Below are 17,870 nucleotides of genomic sequence, written 5' to 3' on the forward strand. Positions count from 1 at the left end.
AAGCAGGGACAGGGGGCTTGTGATCTGAAAAAATATAGAGGTAACCATACTTGGGGGAGTATTTTCCATTCTATGAGTGAGCCCAAATTAGCTCGTCCTCCCCCTCAGTGATCCGGACATGAGATTCAGAAAGAGAATTGATATAAGATTTCCAGTTGTTTTTCTAGATGGGAGGGATGCCCAACAATTCAGTAGATTTCCAGGCTTGTCTGAAGATAGAAGAGTTTCCTTGATCAACAATATGGGAAAGTCTAGTAAAACTAGCATTGGTAAGGAAGTGAAGCAGTTCTTGTGGTAATTGATAAGCATTCCCGCATCCATTCCATGGATCCAAACTAATACGAACCAAATTTCCATTGCCAATCTTCCAGGTCAGTCCATCTCTGATAAATGCAAGTGAGTTAAGGACTGCCCTCCAAACTATAGAAATGTTTGATCTGTCCCAAGTAGGTTGTTTGATCCAATCGAGAGAATGGAGTGGGGATATATACTTCTGTGTGACCACCTCTACCCAGAGATTCCTGGAGGTAAGAACATTCCACCCCAATTTGGCTGCTAGAGCACTAGAAAATGCTTCTAAATTTTTCATACCCCATCCTCCCCATTTTTTTGGAAGAGCAAGAATATCCCATCTAGCCCAAGAAAAGGTGTGCCCTTCTTGTTTTCCCTTCCACAAGAATCTACAACACAACTATTGTATTCTGTGTAAAATGCCCCTCGGAATCCAAGCCAGTGACATCCAGTACACTGGAGTAGCTTCCAAAACAGATTTGATGAGGAAAAGTCTGCCAACCTTGGAAAGCCATCTATGATGCCAAATATTCAGTCACCTTTCGATCTTTGCCACAAGCCAAACCCAATCGGAAATCTTGTATTTAACAGGCTTGAGATGAAATCCCAAATATTTGAGCCCTTCATCAAAGGGGAGAAAGGTGTATGGGAATCACTGTTGTGCTGTGTGGATTTCATTTTGTGTGCATCTAGTAGTAGTCAATGTAGATTTGAGATGATTTCATTCCATTCCTGTAGAAAAACAGAATGATCAAAGAACAGAGGAGAATGCAATAATATCACCAATCGATCCATTAAGAAATATGAGTACATCGTCAACAAATAGGAGGTGGGTAAGGATGCAAGTATTTGTGATCTTGATGCCCATCAGTCTGCCCTGTCTTTTTTCCTCTGATATATATCGACTCAACCCTTCCATGACTAGCAAGAAGAGAAGAGGTGAGAGGGGACAGCCTTGTCTGAGGCCACACTCAGCATGAAAAAATGATGAGGTAGAGCCATTGATAAGAACATTGTAAGAGACATTAGTAATACAACACATAATCCATTGAATGAAAGATAAAGGAAAGCCCAGATGAGTCAATAGCATCCTCAGATAGAGCCAACTAGTGCGGTCAAAAGCCTTAGCTAGATCAATCTTGAGAATCATACCTTTTAGCCTCTTGGTTTTGATGGAGTGAAGGACCTCTTGTGCAGTACCAACTACTTCATGGATCTTCCTATGGTCGAGAAAAGAAAACTGTTCTGGGGATATATACTCTGATAAGATAGGCTTGAGGCGATTTGCTATGATCTTTGCAATGATCTTGTATATGCAGTTGCAGAGTGAAATAGGCCAGAAATCATTGAAAGTTTGAGGATCATCTGATTTGGGAATAAGTGCAATAAAGGTAGAATTGAATGCATCATACATTCGGCCCCCCATCCTGCATTATTCAATTACTGATAGGAGATCATTTCCCAATACTTCAAAAAAAGCAAGATAAAATTCAATCAGCCAGCCATCAGGTCCAGGGCTTTTGTCCTTATTAAACCATTTAAGTGTGCCTTCCAGTTCTCCCAAGGTAACAGGCTGATCAAGGTCCTCGACCACTTCATGATTAACAAACCTAGGGAAAAGTCCAACCACCTTGATGATCTCTGCGAGAGTGGCATCCTGTGAAGCTCTGTATAGCCGACTAAAATGAGAAGTACTGAGGGTAGCCAATTGGTGGAAGGAATTTACTTGTTGGCCAGTATCATCCTCCAGATGCCAGATAATGTTGATAGCCCATCGTCCATTTGCAAAATGATGGTAAAAATTCGTATTATCATCTCCCGACTATAGCCAAATGGCATGACTTCAGAGTCTCTAGGTTTCCTCTCTATCCTTCAAAATTCTATTTCGTTCTGCTTTAATTCTAATAAGTCATTCTTTGGCTTCAGTGGAGACAAACTCACGACCATCCCTATCCACCAGATTAGCAAGTTCCACTTCAGTGTATTTTAGAGTCTGATCATCCTTGTGTCTTTTTTCTCTGGCCCAATCAATAGATTTTTGCTTGAGATAGAGCATATTTTTAGCAAAAGCTTCAGAAGCAAATTATCTAGGTGTAAGAGGGTGAGCCTTCCAATAATTAGTGACCATTTTTATGTAACCCTCATCTTTGAGCCAAGTGGAATTGAATTTGTAGGGGTATTTGGGCTTAGGATTAGCATAAGAAGATTCAAGGTAAATGGGAGCATGATAAGAGAATCCAATAGATCCCACCCATTGCCGATATAAAGAAAGGTGGTCCAAAAGAGGGTCTTTGACAAGGAATCTGTCTAACCTTCTGGCAAGCATAGCTTCTCCAGTCCTCCGATTATGCCAGGTAGGTTGCAACCGTGCCATGGGAATATCAGAAAGATGATGATCCTCCAACAAAGAGATGATATGATCAAATAGAGGGTCAAGTTGTGCATTATGTCCCCAGGATTCCATGTGACCAATAGAAAAATTAAGGTCACCCCCAAGGATGATATTGTTAGCTTGCATATATGAATGATTAAGGAGCTTATTCTAGAAATATGCCCGGTTGATGCAAGGACCATATACATTGATAAGTCTCAGCTCCTTCCCAAATTCAGAGGAAAAAATATCAGTGCCAATGATACCCTCCCCTCCCCAAATATTCAGTAGTTTGACAACTCGAGGATTGTATCCCAATGCCAGGCCACCAGATCGCCCACGAACATCCAACGCATTAAAATTCCAACCCAGGACGAGGGCCTCTAGGGTGGGGATGATCAGATTACAAGGAGCAAGTGTTTCCTGAAGAAAAATGATGTCCACCATCTCTGTCTCAATCAAACATCTAAAGGCTAGTTTCTTGGCGGGACTAGCCATCCCACGACAATTGAAGGATAACCACTTCATGGGGAACCAGGGGGAGGAGAGGTCAATGCTCTAAGGACCTTGTCTATAGGAGGTTGTTAACCATGAGCCACGTCCAATCCCACCTGGAATATAGCCTTGGACATATTGGAGTGTCGACCCCGAGGGGTTTTAGTGGGCGGAGGGGTTTGGAGGAATAATACCGATGCCACAATGATCGCCGGGAGAAGACCTGGTAAGGGAATGAAGGTTGTAATGATGACTTTGACTAGAGTCAATGGAAGGCTCATATGAGGGGACGGATCCAGGGACATCAGGTATAGTAGGGGGGGGGGAGGTAAAAATAGGCAGAGAGGGAGCCAAAGAGCATGTAATAGAGGGGGGATAAATGTAGGTGCAATGGTGCAATGCGAAATGGATATATTGTGAAAGAAATCAGATAAAAAAGCATAATTAAAAGAGGATGTAGTGGAAGAAATACCTGCATTAGAGGCATCCGCCACCACAACCGCACGAGATCTAGTAATACGTGGGGATGGGGGGCGAACAATCTCCGTGCGAGCTCCACAATTTAGCTGGGCAAACTTTGATGGGCGCTCATCAACCTGAGAAGGACACTTGTTCCACAAGTTAGCGGGATTTTCCTCTACAACATGATCTGGATGAGCCACTGAAGCAGAGTTGGATGCAAGAAGAGGACAGTCCTTGTATAAGTGCCCAATTTTGTGGCATCACCGGCAATGATAGGGCACCCCCTCATAATCAAGAATTTGAATTCGGCATGTATTTCTCCAATGAATCTGCAGATTCTCCTCTAACCCTTCTCTTGTGTCCAAATGCACCAGAATGCGTGCCATAGCCATGTTTCCAGTAACAATGTAGGATTTGTCATAAACCATTCATTTATTAATATCAATTTTGTTATATTTAGTTTTCATATATCAATATAGAAATAAATAAATAAATAAATAAATAAATATATCTATATATATATATATATATATATATATATATATATATCTATATATATATCTATATATATATATATATATATATATATATATATATATATATATATATATATATATATATATATATATATATATATATATATATATACATATACATATATTTATTTTTTATATTATTTTATTTTATTATATATATATATATATATTTTCCAGGAAGATTATGAAAATCCCAAATGATCAATGAGCTGATATGCGAAACATGCCAGTAGGGATATCGATAAAAGTGTATTAGGAGATGGTCAAAGAAATGGACATAATTGCATCACGGGAGGATCCATCTCAACAAAAACATACTTTAAATGTATGTAATCATGATTGACTTTGTACATATAAAAAAATAATTTAGCATTAAATATTAATTTTCAAATATTTTCTTCCCGAAAAGAAAGTAAAATGGACCTCCTTCAGCACATAAAACAGGACGACAAGGAAGAAAAGAGTTGATATCAAAGTTTGTGATTAATTTTTAATATTTCCTTATAACAAATCATGGTTTCATTTTTGTATATTTTAAGTTTTTTTATAGCAACCGTCCTTGAATGCCTTCAACTAGGTGCTAAGATACAAAGAACCATTGAAAAATTGATTGACATTGGGTTAAATATGGGTTGTGAGTATATGTTGGCATATCAAAAATTAATTGTGGAATTTGTAAGTATCTATGTTGCTTTACTTCTCTGAGTTTATAATTAATAGAATAAAAATCCCTTATATTAAATCTATGATTTATAATGGGTTTAAAACATGTAGGAAACAAAGTATGGAACTACACCAGTAGAAGACTTTTTGCAACAAGGGATGAGACTTGGTTTTGAAACCATGTGCATAGTTTATGAGTCACTTATTGCTATGGTACATTGCTATTCGATTTACATTGATGTATATTATTTATTTCAATTCTCATTATTCTCACCAATGTGGATACCCTCATTACACTTTATTTTTATTTTTTTAAATGGAACAAGATCAAGAAGACGAAAGAAATCGATGCAATGAAGAAAACATTCGTCCAAATAACCCAAGTCATGGAAGTAGCTCGAGCACTGACAACAATTCCAATGAAGAATGATGATCTATTTGGATATCAATGCATCTTGTTGCAATTTTTGAAATAATTTTATGTGAAATTCAGACATTTTGTTTAATGTAATGGACATAGTGTCCCTACTGAAAGACAGGGGGTTACCAATAAAAATCCTATTTTGTATGACAAAGAGTCTCTTATTAATATATAATAAATTACATTTTAATTTATTCTATTATGTTATCCAATGTCGCTGTGAAATGTTACACCACTGATTAAATATATGGGTGATTAAATATTATAATGAAGAGATACAAAATTTGATAATATAACAAATTAGTGAAAATATCATATACAAATGTGCTAATCAAATTTTAATTTATATGAATACTGTTATAAGATTATGTCGATTTTTCGATGAATATATATTTTTTTTAAATTACAATAATTTCATTGTCACAGGTAGATGTTTCCAAAAAAGAGAATCTCATACAAAAAACCGGTGCATCCATAACATAAAAACAAATCGATGTGTTATGTTATATAAACGCACTGCGACGACATATTTTTCATGGTTGGTTCCTTTTCGGAAAACGATAGCACTGAGGTGTTTAGTTCTTTAAACACTGGTGTTGTTTGCAATTAACACCCAAATGCATTGTAATTCTTAACACACCAGTGCTTTCATAGAACTAAAGTCCTAGTCCTACAAAATATCATTTCCAACCCCAGTGCATTAATTATTAAAATTAATAGCACCGATAATTTTATATACGTAACTCACCAATGAGCTTATGTAAACAATACACATCAACATTGTGAGTTTAAATAAAAGCACCAAGATTGCAATATTTTTTTGCGTGTCCTGGTGTCATTCCTTAAAACAATGCCCCATATCATTTTTTGATATATAAGCACCGAAGCAGTATACATTTCAAGCACCGATGTTATTTGCATTCAATTCCTCATTGATTTTAGTTATGTATTCATCCTGGTGCTTTTAGATATGCAACAGACCGATGTTACTCATTCTATGAAGTGCATAGCAAAAAAAACATCCATGAAAACCTTCGTCCGCCTAGATTTTTTCAGTTGTTATGAAGTTCCATTATAATCTCCACTAAAATATTTGTTATCACAAACAAATTTTTTAGAAGATGTTTTTTTTGCAATTTGTGCCAATTTTATGTTACTAAAAACCCCTATTACAACCTCCGCTAGAAGGCATTTTCCTTGTAGCGTGACCACATTGCATTCATTATTCCCTTGGGCACTTCCCTAGGTACTCCATATTATCCTCCCTAGGTACATTACATTCATTGACCTCATAGATGAATTAGAAGCCATAGAGACAAAGATTGAAGATGAGGACTTGGTGCTTATTGTATTTAATGGATTTTTTTATGTCATTGTAATATTTTGTCTAGGGTATTTATGCTTGTGAGAACTTGCCCACATTCTGTTGAAAAATGAAACAAGAAAGTCTCAATTAGATTTTGCCTAGGTCAAATTGAGAAAAAAATGATTTTTCACATTAGAAGACAACATGGATGTAGTTAAATTATGCGACATGGCTTTCATTACTCAGTTAGCTCAGTAAATTCAAGTTGGAGGAGTTAGCTTTCAGTTAAGCATGTGTGATTTCTAATTTGTAGCAATCAAGGTTAGTTATTTCAAGTTGTTTTCAATTAAACTAGTTCTAACTATTGGAGGAACTAGTGGAAGGTCAGTTGTGTAGTGGGACTTTAGTCTAACTCAGTGATTATCCAGTTAATTGATCAATCAACCCAAAATAGCTACTGCATGCTGAGAATTCAAGTTTCCTAGCTGTGGTGGAGATTCCAAGGAAGTGTAACATCAATTATAGACTAGTCTTGAGTCTACAGGTGTTGCATGCAGTCATATTATCAAATTTAGGAATTGCGCAAACATTTTAGAGGAAATTCCTAAATAATAGGGGCCTAATTTCCTTAGGAATTGTGCAAATAAATAAGGGTTGAAGAAGAGGCAGAAATTGACTAAGTCTAGGTCAGAGCTTCTTAGTGAGCAGAGAGATAGGCTATTCATTTGAAGGTTGTGCTCAGTTGAGAAAAGAATTGTAATACATCTCTATTGATCATATTAATGAAAGTATGCAAAAGGGTTTTTAGTAGATTTCTTTCCCCGGGAAAAAATACTGTGTGCATGTGTGTTATTTATCATTTCATGTTTGTGATTAAAGCTCTAAATTTTGAAGTGAATTCCACATAGCAATAAAGTAAGTTTGTGTCTTCTATTTTTGATTAAAATTTCAGGAGTAGTTGTAAATATACACCATAAATTCTACATGGTATCAGAGAAGGATTCACATTAGGGCATGAATTTCGAAGTTGTTTCTCAGGAGAATCGAATTTGCAATTCAGTTTAGCAGGACCTCTATAGAGTTGGGAAGATGACCTTCAATGGGCTAAGGATAGAGTATGCCTTGGAATATAACTCTAATTTCATCGCATGAAGGAAGTATTGGATGGAAATGGATTGCTAGAATACATCAAGACAAATGTTGCAAAACCATAGAAATTTGATGCCCAAAACCTTGTTCATTGGAAGAAAGATGTAGCCAAGGCGAGGAGAATAATATTGGAGGGAGTACGAGATCAAATTGTGTAAAATCTCCATGGGAAAGAAACTTTGTTCCCAATTTGGAAAGTAATGACAGAAAATTTCAAGAATAGTAGTGACCATAGGAAGCTGGCACTAAAGGATAACCTTGCAAGTATCAAGATGCAGAAGAATGACACTACCTCGTAGTATCAGAGCAGATTTACACAAGTTTGTGATGAACTTGGTGAGGTTGGTGTTAATGTGAAAATTATGACTTGGTAAGCCTATCCCTTCTAGGACTTCCCAGGAGCTTGCATAGCTACAAATATCTAGTGAACGGGAGGGAGAAACTACCAAATTGGGAACACTTATGGTCTCATTTGGTATAGGAGGAAATAAGGTGGAATACCAAAGATGTGACTTCATCCAAGGGCGAGGATGAATAAACTTTTCATTGGTTGGAAAGGGAAAGAAGGGAAAAGGGAAGAAATCTCAATCCAAACCAGATTCCGGCCAAAGGGGGCAAGAAGAAAGATTTGTCCAAAATTAAATGCTTCCATTGTCATGAATTCGGGCACTATGCCACGAAGTGTCCACACAAAAAGGTAAGCAAGAAGACCTCAGGAGGAGAAACATGCAAAGCCTTGACCTCATAGTTCAAGCTTGACTTTACGCTTATCACATGCATTGCTAGCACAATGATGGGGAGCGTTTGGTACTTGTACTTAGGTGCATCGTTCCCAATGACAGGGTGTAGAGAGTTTTTCAATGAACTGGAGGAATTTTTTTTGCAGATGTACATTGAGCTAGGGGATGATGGAAAGTACAATGCAACCGAGGTTGGTATAGTCACCTTTTAGAGGGAGTTTGGATCCCCTCTCAGTCTCAAAGATGTCATGTTCGTTTTAGGCCTAAAGAAAAATCTCATCTTTGTTGTAGTTTTGAAAGACTGTGGTTATGATGTGATCTTCAGAAAAGGGAAACCATTCTTGAGACACATAACCACATGACATATGAATTAGATCAAGGTTCGTGTGAAGAACATGTATAAGATAGATGTGGAAGACCGTGCTACATTAAGCACTAAGGTGGAGAAAGTGCAGGGGTGCGATGCCAGTGAACTTTAGCATATAAGACTTGGCCATTTACATCATGGCACCTTGAAGATTATGCAACAAATGATCACTAGCCTCCCTAAAGGAGCACTTGAGAAACATGATGTATGAAAAGGATGTACCTTCGAGAAGTACACAAAATCCACATTCCCATGATTGGGACAACAAAGCACATGCAGTCCTAAAAAGGATTCATACTAATGTCTTTGGACCTTTCTCGACAACCTCCATTTCCAGACACAAATATTTTGTCATTTTTTTTGATGTATTCTCATGGAAGTGTTGTGTCTTCTTCACGCGGAAGAAAAACGAGACATTCTCCAAGTTCGTAGAATTCAAGGCACTTGTTGAGAAATAAATCAGAAAGAAGGTGAAGGCTCTTAGGAGTGATAATGGAGATGAATATGTTTTGAATGAATTCAAAAATTTATGCGCAAAAGAAGGAATTAAAAGAGAGCTAAAAATGCCCCTCAACCAAAAATAGATTAGGGTGTCCGAGAGAAACAAACGTAGCAATGTGTGAGATGTGAGGGATATATTTCATGTCCAAGGACTACCATTGCATTTATGGCCAGATGCATGTAACAAAATAGTCTATTTTCAGAACTGGAGTCCTCATCAGATCTTGGGCATGATTACACTGGAGGAAGATTTCTCAGGGAGAAAGTCAGATGTGTCACACTTCAGGATTTTTGGAGCCTTTTTCTACTGCCATATCTCCAAAGAATCAAGGAAGAAGCTTGAACCGATAGAAATATTAGGGGCATTTGTGGGTTACACAGAAACTCACCAAAATTACTGTGTGTACTTGCCATCCCTCATAATGAAAGTTGTGCAAAGGGATGTAAAATTTGATGAGGATAAAGCGATGTTGTGCTATCTTGAGAGGAAGCTTTAGATCCCACCAAAAGAGGATATTTTAGCTCCAAAGGAGGAGCCTTAGGAAGTTGTGGAGAAACCACAAGTCGAGAAGCAAAGAGTGGAGATATTAACCCAAGCAGAAACATCCAGAGAAGGCACAAAAATAACCTGGGAAGCTGATGGAATTGTGCAGGATATGAGGGATAATGAGGAAGCTCCTTCAAATTTACACAGGAAGAGGAGGTCACCTGATTGGTACACTAGCTACATGGCTCTAATGACTAAGCTTGTAGAGACTGAGCCATCCTATTTTGAGGAAGCAATAGAGAAACTTGTATGGGTTGATGCAATGGTCGAGGATGACAAATCCATTGTAAAGAACAGTGTTTGGGAAGTGGTGCTAAGATTGACAGATAAATCAGTTATGGGTTCGAGATGGATCTTAAAGGTTAAGGACGTAGAATACAAAAGAATAGAGAAGTATAAGGCCAGATTTGTGGCTAAGGGATACTATCAAGTTGAGGGAATTGACTATGAGGAGACCTTTTCTCCTGTAGCAAGGTGCTCATCCATTAGATCAATTCTTGCACTGGCTGCACATATGGGGTGGAAGATCCACAAGATGGATGTAAAAACAACATTTCTCAATGGGGTTACTAAGGAGGAGTTGTACATCAAGATTTTTTTTTTTTTGATACATTTGATCAGGAGTCTCATTTATGCAAACTCAAGCGAGCATTGTATGGTCTCAAACAAGCACCTCGTGCTTGATACACTAGGATTGATAACTATCTCATTGGTTTGGGCTTTAGCAAGAAGATGAAAACCTCTATCACATATTGGTATAAGGTAAATCTCTTATTATTGTCATATATGTTGATGATTTGATTTTAACCGACAATGAAAAACTAATCAAATCTTGCAAGGAGGACCTTGCAAGGAAATTTGAAATGAATGAAAAGGGTCTCATGCACTACTTCCTCGGGTAGGAAGTATGGAAAGGAGATGGGGAATTGTTTGTCTCTCAAGGAAATGATGAAAAAGAGATATTGCAGAGATTCCACATGGAGAATTGCAAACCCATGGAGACACCTATAACGACCAACTGGATGAGGGAGGATGTTACTTCAAGTGAGGAAGTGGAGGCTACCATTTATTGACAACTAGTGGGTTTATTGTTGTATCTTGTGAACACATAACTAGATATATGCTATGAAGTCAACCAATTGAGTGAAGCTATGGTTAGGCCAGCCAAATTATTTTGGAAGGAAAATAAGCATGCTTTATGGTACCTCAGAGGCACTACACAGTTTGGAAAATGGTACATACAGACAAAGGGAGTGAAGTTGTGTGGCTTCACAAATTCAGATTTGGTGGGGAGTCCATATGACTGAAGGAGTACATCAGGTGGAATTTTCATTGTTGGGTCCACAAAATTTTCTTGGTACAACAGGACGGAAAGATTAGTGGCACTAATCTCGACAGAAGTAGAATACATGGCTGCAAGTCAAGCAACATGTGAGGCGATCTGGATGAGAAAGATACTTGTGGGACTGTTTGGTGAGATGATGGATCCAACTGTGATCTATTGTGATAATCATGGTTTCATCAAGCTCTCTGAGAACCTTGTATTTCATGATCGATGCAAGCATATAGATATCTGGTATAACCATTTACAGGACTTTGTGCAAAGGCAAATTATGTTGCTACAATAAATTCCAACAAAGTAAACATATGCTAACATTTTGACAAAGGTATTGTTAAGAGGGAAGTTTGAGTTCCATAGGTGAAGGATAGGGGTGGTTGATAATCCCTTTATTGCTGAGAGGGAGTGTTGAAAAATGCTACAAGAAAGTCTCAATTTTATTTTTCCTAAGTTAAATTGAGAAAAAATCAAATTTTCTCATTAGCAATCAACTTGGATGCAGTTAACTTGTGTGACATGGATTTTGTCACTCAGTTAGCTCAGTAAATTTGAGTTGGAGGAGTTAGAGTTTATTTAAGAATGTGTGATTGCTAATTTCTTCAATCAAGATTAGTTATTTCAAGTTATTTTTAGTTAAACTAGCTCTAACTATTGGAGGAACTAGTTGAAGGTTAGTTGCGCAATGGACTTTAGTCTAACTCAACGATCATATAGTTAAATTATTAGTCAACCCAAAATAGATAGTGCATGCAAATAATTCGAGTTCCCCAGTTGTGGCGGAGATTCCAAGGTAGTGTAACATTAGTTGTAGACTAGTCTTTAGTATATAGGTGTTGCAAGTAGTCAGATGATTAACCTTGGGAATTGCACAAGCATTTTGGAGGAAATTCCTAAATAATAGGGGCCAAATTTCTTTAGGAATTGTGCAAGGAAATAGGGGCTCAAGCAGAGGCAGGAATGGAGTAAGTCTAGGTTAGAGCTTCTCAGTGAGCAGAGAGATAGGTTATTCACTTAGAGGTTATTCTCAATTGAGAACAAAGATTGTAATACATCTCTATTATGTTGGGTGTGTGTTATATTATTTCCATGAATATCCCCAGTATTGAAGCTCGGGGGTTAGAGGGGGGGTGGGCAACGGCCTGAGGAATTTTTTTTTGGACCCTATATTAGGTGGGCGGACCTACCTATGGTTTTGTGCATGGGTTTTGCACATGGTTTTCTGTCCATGGTATCTTCTAGATCTGGTCAAGGGAATTACGATTATGTTCTGATCTAGGGTTAATGGATTGGGGTTTATGGATGATTCGACATGTATATATATGTACTGTAACATTGAAAGGAATATAATGCAAAAACAATCTATTAGTCCCAATGTTGGGATCTAGGGGAAAATCTATGTGTATATATGTTTTATGTTTTATTCTCTCACCATTATTTATTTTTGCTTCTTAGAATTCGTATGTAGGTAATTTCTATATGGGGTTAAAACCTTCATTTGGTATCAGAGTTGTATCGACTTCAAGGGGATGCCTTTGCTGCTAAGGGGTTTTGCTCAGACTCGTAGTAGACCCTGTTCAGTGGGAGATCTGTGGGATCGATTCTTGTCGTGAAAGAAGATGGAGAGAAGTGGAAAGATAGGGATTGAGAAATTTAATGGTGAGATTTTTGAGTTGTGGAAAATCAAGATGGAGGATATGCTGGTGGATAAATATTAGTGGATTGCAATAGATCTAGGTACTAAACCAATGACAATATCAGCAGAAGACTGGGCGAAATTGGATCGAAATGCAAAAATCACAATACCATTGTGTATCTTAGATTCATTATTGTTGAATGTATCAGGGGAAGCTACGATGAAGGCTTTGTGGGACAAGTTAGGGACTTTTTACCAATCTAAGTCTCTGGTGAACAAACTATTCCTGTGGAAAAATCTATATAACCCGAGGATGAAGGATTGAGACTCAGTGATAGAGAATCTAAATGCCTTCAATATTGTGGTAAGCCAATTTTTATTTTCTGATATAAAATTTTAGATGAAGATAAGTGCATCAGTTTTCTGTGTTTTCTACCAGATTCGTTGGATAGTCTGGTTTTTGCAATAGGTAGCAATGTGACTGCCTTGCAGTTTGATGGAATATTATCATCCTTACTGTTGGAGGAGATGAGAAAAAAAATATGGAGGGTCAGAATGGTGATGCCTTGTTTTTACTAGGATGGTCCCAGAATAGAAACAAAAATAAGTCCTTGAGTGGGAGATCTAAATCTAGAGGGAGATATAAATCTCCAGGAAAACTTGTAAAGGTGTGTTGGAAATGCGAAAGGAGGGGCACTTCAAAAAGAACTGTAGATCTAAATCTCCTGAGAAAGGGAAGGGATCTAATAATTCTCCTTCTGTAGAGGCGAAAACCACCTCAAATGAAGGTGGGGATGTGTACTTGTCTTCTTATTCAAGTACACATGTAGATCATAAGGCATGGTTGATTGACTCATGTGCATCCTTTCACTTCACTCCCCACAGGGAGTGGTTTTCTGTGTATGATAAATATGATGGTGTTGATGTCTTCTTAGGGGATGACATGAAGGATAGAATTGTCGGTCGCAGAAAAGTCAAGTTGAAGTTGCAAGGTGGAAGGATTAGAACACTTTAGGGTGTTTTGCATATTCCTGCATTAGCCAGAAATCTGATTTATGTAAGCAAGATGGATGATGTAGGTGTAAAAATAGTGTTCGAGAAAGATACCTGGAAGATGGTTCAGGGAGCATTGGTATTGATGCAGGGAATTCGAATTGGAACTCTGTACAAGCTTCAGGGTAGCACTATTATTTATGGGTGCAAAAAGTTTCGTGGTTCCTGAAAGTGGAGCAAAAAATATAGCGGTCTCTAGAGAAAATACCATGCTATGGCATCAAAGGCTTGGTCATATTGGAGAGAATGGCCTTTGAATACTTCATGGTAATGGTATGTCGAATTTCTCTCTGGATTTTGATTTCTATGAAAATTGTGTATATGGGAAGTAGAATCGGGTGAGTTTCCCCTCTAGTGCTAAGAGGGCAAAACGAATATTACAGCTTGTGCACAATGATGTGTCTGGAGCTGTGTTGGTTCCATCACTGGGTAAGTATATGCATTATGTATCATTTATATATGAATTCTCAAGGAATACATGGATATATTTACTTAGGAAGGAATCTGAAGTATTCGACAGGTTTAAAGAATTTAAGGCTCTCATGGAAAATGAGACAGAGAAGAGGATAAAGGTGTTGAGGACAGATAACAGTGGAGAGTTTTGCAAGAAGGAATTTGAAGAGTTTTGTAAGAAGTGTGGTATAGCACGATAGAATACTACTCCATACACACCTCAACAAAACTGATTTGCAGAAATAATGAAAAGGACGTTGATGGACCATGCAAGAAGCATGCTCAATGTGCTGGGTTAGGACAATAATTTTAGGAAGAGGTGGTGTATACTGCATGTTACCTGGTTAACAAATCACCTTTAGTAGTGTTGGAGGATAAGACTACACAAGAGGTATGGACTGGTAATAAACCGTCTCTTTCACATTTGAGGGTATTTGGATGTGATGCATATGTACATGTTCCAAAGGAGAAAAGAACCAAGTTGGATAGTAAATCTAAAAGGTGCATCTTTATTAGGTATAAGGATGGTTTAAATGGTTATAAGCTTTGGAACCCAGAAACAAGGAAGGTTGTGTACATATGCTATGTGGTGCTTAGAGAGGTGAAAGATGTTATTAAACATGAAGTCCTACCAAAGGAACCTGAGAAGATAAGGTTTGAGCTAAAGGAGAAAGAATCATACTCTACAACATAAGAGGAAGCATAAGATGAATAGCCACAAACTCCAACTATGAGAAGATCAGTCCAAGAAAGAAGGTAGCCAGAAAGGTATAGTCCAACTTCTTTCTGTTCAAATTTTGATTTGTCTATTACTGATGATGATCCCAAAATTGTCAGGGAAGCAGTAGATTCAGAGGATGGAAAACTTTGGAAAGATACCATGGTTGATGAAATGGTATCTTTGTAAAAAAATGAGGCTTGGGATTTGGTGGAGTTGTCGGCTGGAAGGAAAATCATTGGTAGCAAATGGGTGTTTAAGAAAAAGATGAATGAAGAAGGCAAGGTGGAGAGATACAAATTTCAGTTGGTAGCAAAAGGTTATTCCCATGTGTCAGGAATAGATTTTCGTGATATGCCAAGGTAGCTTGTATTAGATTACTTTTATATGTTGCTACTACCTTTGATTTTGAGGTAGAACAGATGGATATGAAGACAAAATTTCTTCACGGGGATTTGGAAGAAGAGATCTACCTGAAGAAAACTGAAGGATTTTTGGTGAAGGGTAATAAAGAATTGGTATGAAAGTTAACAAAGTCTCTGTATGGGTTAAAACAATCACCAAGGATGCGGTATAAAAAATTTGATACACATATACAGAGACTTGGCTTCACCAGAAGCAAAGTAAATCATTATGTGTATTTTAAATTAATTGGTGACTATGTTATTTATTTTCTCTTGTATGTGGATGATATGTTTCTGATTGGAAATAATAAAGAAATTATCCAGGAATTGAAGACCCAATTGTCCTCCAAATTTGACATGAAAGATCTTGGTGCTGCAAACGATATTTTGGGCATGGAAATTAAATGAGATCAGAAAAAGAGGAAGCTCTGGTTAAACTAGAGGAAGTATTTCGAGACAATATTGTAGAGGTTTAATATGCATGATAGTAAACCAATGAATGTTCCTATTCTTGTAGGTGTAAAGTTATTTACTGAACAGTGTCCCAAGACACAAGAAGAGGAAGAGGACACGTCCCATGTTCCATATGTAAGTGCAATCGGTAACCTGATGTATGTAATGGTCTGTACTAGACCAAATATTTCACATGCAATGGGAGTGTTGAGCAGGTTTATGCCAAAACTAGGGAAGGAGCATTAGATAACATTGAAGCGTGTTTTCAAATATTTGTGTGGCACTAGTGATTATGGTATGTGCTACTAAGGAAGACCAGGATTGGATAGAGTTTTGGACATCCATGGCTTTGTTGATGCAGATTGGGTTGGAGATATGGATAAGAGAAGATCTACAAGTGGATATGTGTTTAACCTATTTGGAGGTGTAGTTAGTTGGATGATTAAGAGATAGTCTGTAGTGGCACTTTCAACTACAGAGGTAGAATACATGGTAGTCGTTCAGGCAAGCAAGGAAGCAATTTGGTTGTAGAGATTATGTTCAAGTATGGGGTTAGTACAATGAGCTATAAGGATAGACTATGATAGCCAAACTACATTTTTCTTGGCAAAGAACCCTTCTTATCATTCAAAGACAAAGCACATTGATGTTTAGTATTACTTTGTGAGGGATATGGTTGATGAAAAAAAGGTGTTGCTAGTAAAGGTGGACACTTTGAAGAACATTAAAAATGCATTGACAAAGTCTATGATCACTGATAATTTCTCTTGGTGTAGAGAAAAAATGGGCATTGCAGGGCTAGACAAATGACTAAGCTCTCCTGTGGCCCCCTGTGGAAATAAAACAACAAGTGGGAGAATGTTGGGTGTGTGTTATATTCTTTCCACGACTAGCCCCAATAGTGAAGATGAGGGGTGACCATCCCCCCTTTGTTGCGCCGCGTGCAGTGGGGGGACAGAAGCCCCTCTTGTTGGGGGGTTTGAGGGGGGCGATAGCCCCCCTCTATGGGGTCTGGGGTAGGGCCTCGGGGAATTTTCTTTTTTGGACTGTATATTAAGTGGGCGGACCTACCTATGGTTTTGTGCATGGGTTTTGCACATGGTTTTGGGCATGATGGTTTTCTGTCCATGGTATCTTGTAGATTTGGTCAATGGAACTATGATTATGTTCTAATCTAGGGTTAATGTATTGGGGTTTATGGATGCTTCAGCACACACACACACACACATACACACACACACACACATATATATTGTAACATTGAAAGGAATATAATGAAAAACCAATCTGGTAGTCCCGGTTTTGATATCCAAGGGAAATATCTGTGTATAACTATTTTATGTTTTATACTCTCGCCATTGTTTTTATAATTCATGTGTAGGTAATTTTTGTACGGGGTTAAAACCTTCATATTCATCAGATTAATGCAAGGAGGAAAAAGGGTTTTGGCAGATTTCTTTCCCCAGGAAAAAATATTGTGTTCATGTGTGTTATTTCTGATTGCATTTTTGTGATTGATGTTATAAATTGTGAATTGAATTCCACATAGCAGTAGAGTAGGTTTTTGTCTTGTGATTTTGATTAAAATTTCATGAGCAATTTCAAATATACACCATAATTTCTACACATTAAAGAAGTTTTGGTATGATTTTGTATATGAAGAGATACAAACAAAGATTAAAACAAAGAGAAAGAGGTACAATAAATTTCCCTCATTGGGAGGATGAGAAAGGAAAGCAAGAGAGGGGTTCCTATGAAGTGTAAGAAAGACAATTCATGTTCTTATAACCAAGTTAAGGAGTTGTATGACATGTTTAAGGTGTCTACAAAAAAGGACTCCATGGTAGCTAATGTGTAGGGAGGAAGACATAGAAGGCCAAACAACTTCAGAAACATATTGTAGTGACAAGTTAGACACTATGTTTGGTTTTGGATGGTATGTAGATATTTGGAATCGAGACATATGCC

The sequence above is a fragment of the Pinus tabuliformis genome, chromosome 4_2, assembly GCF_031772625.1.
Source record: "Pinus tabuliformis cultivar Carrire ecotype Pingquan chromosome 4_2, CPIR1, whole genome shotgun sequence".
Lineage (NCBI taxonomy): Eukaryota > Viridiplantae > Streptophyta > Pinopsida > Pinales > Pinaceae > Pinus > Pinus tabuliformis.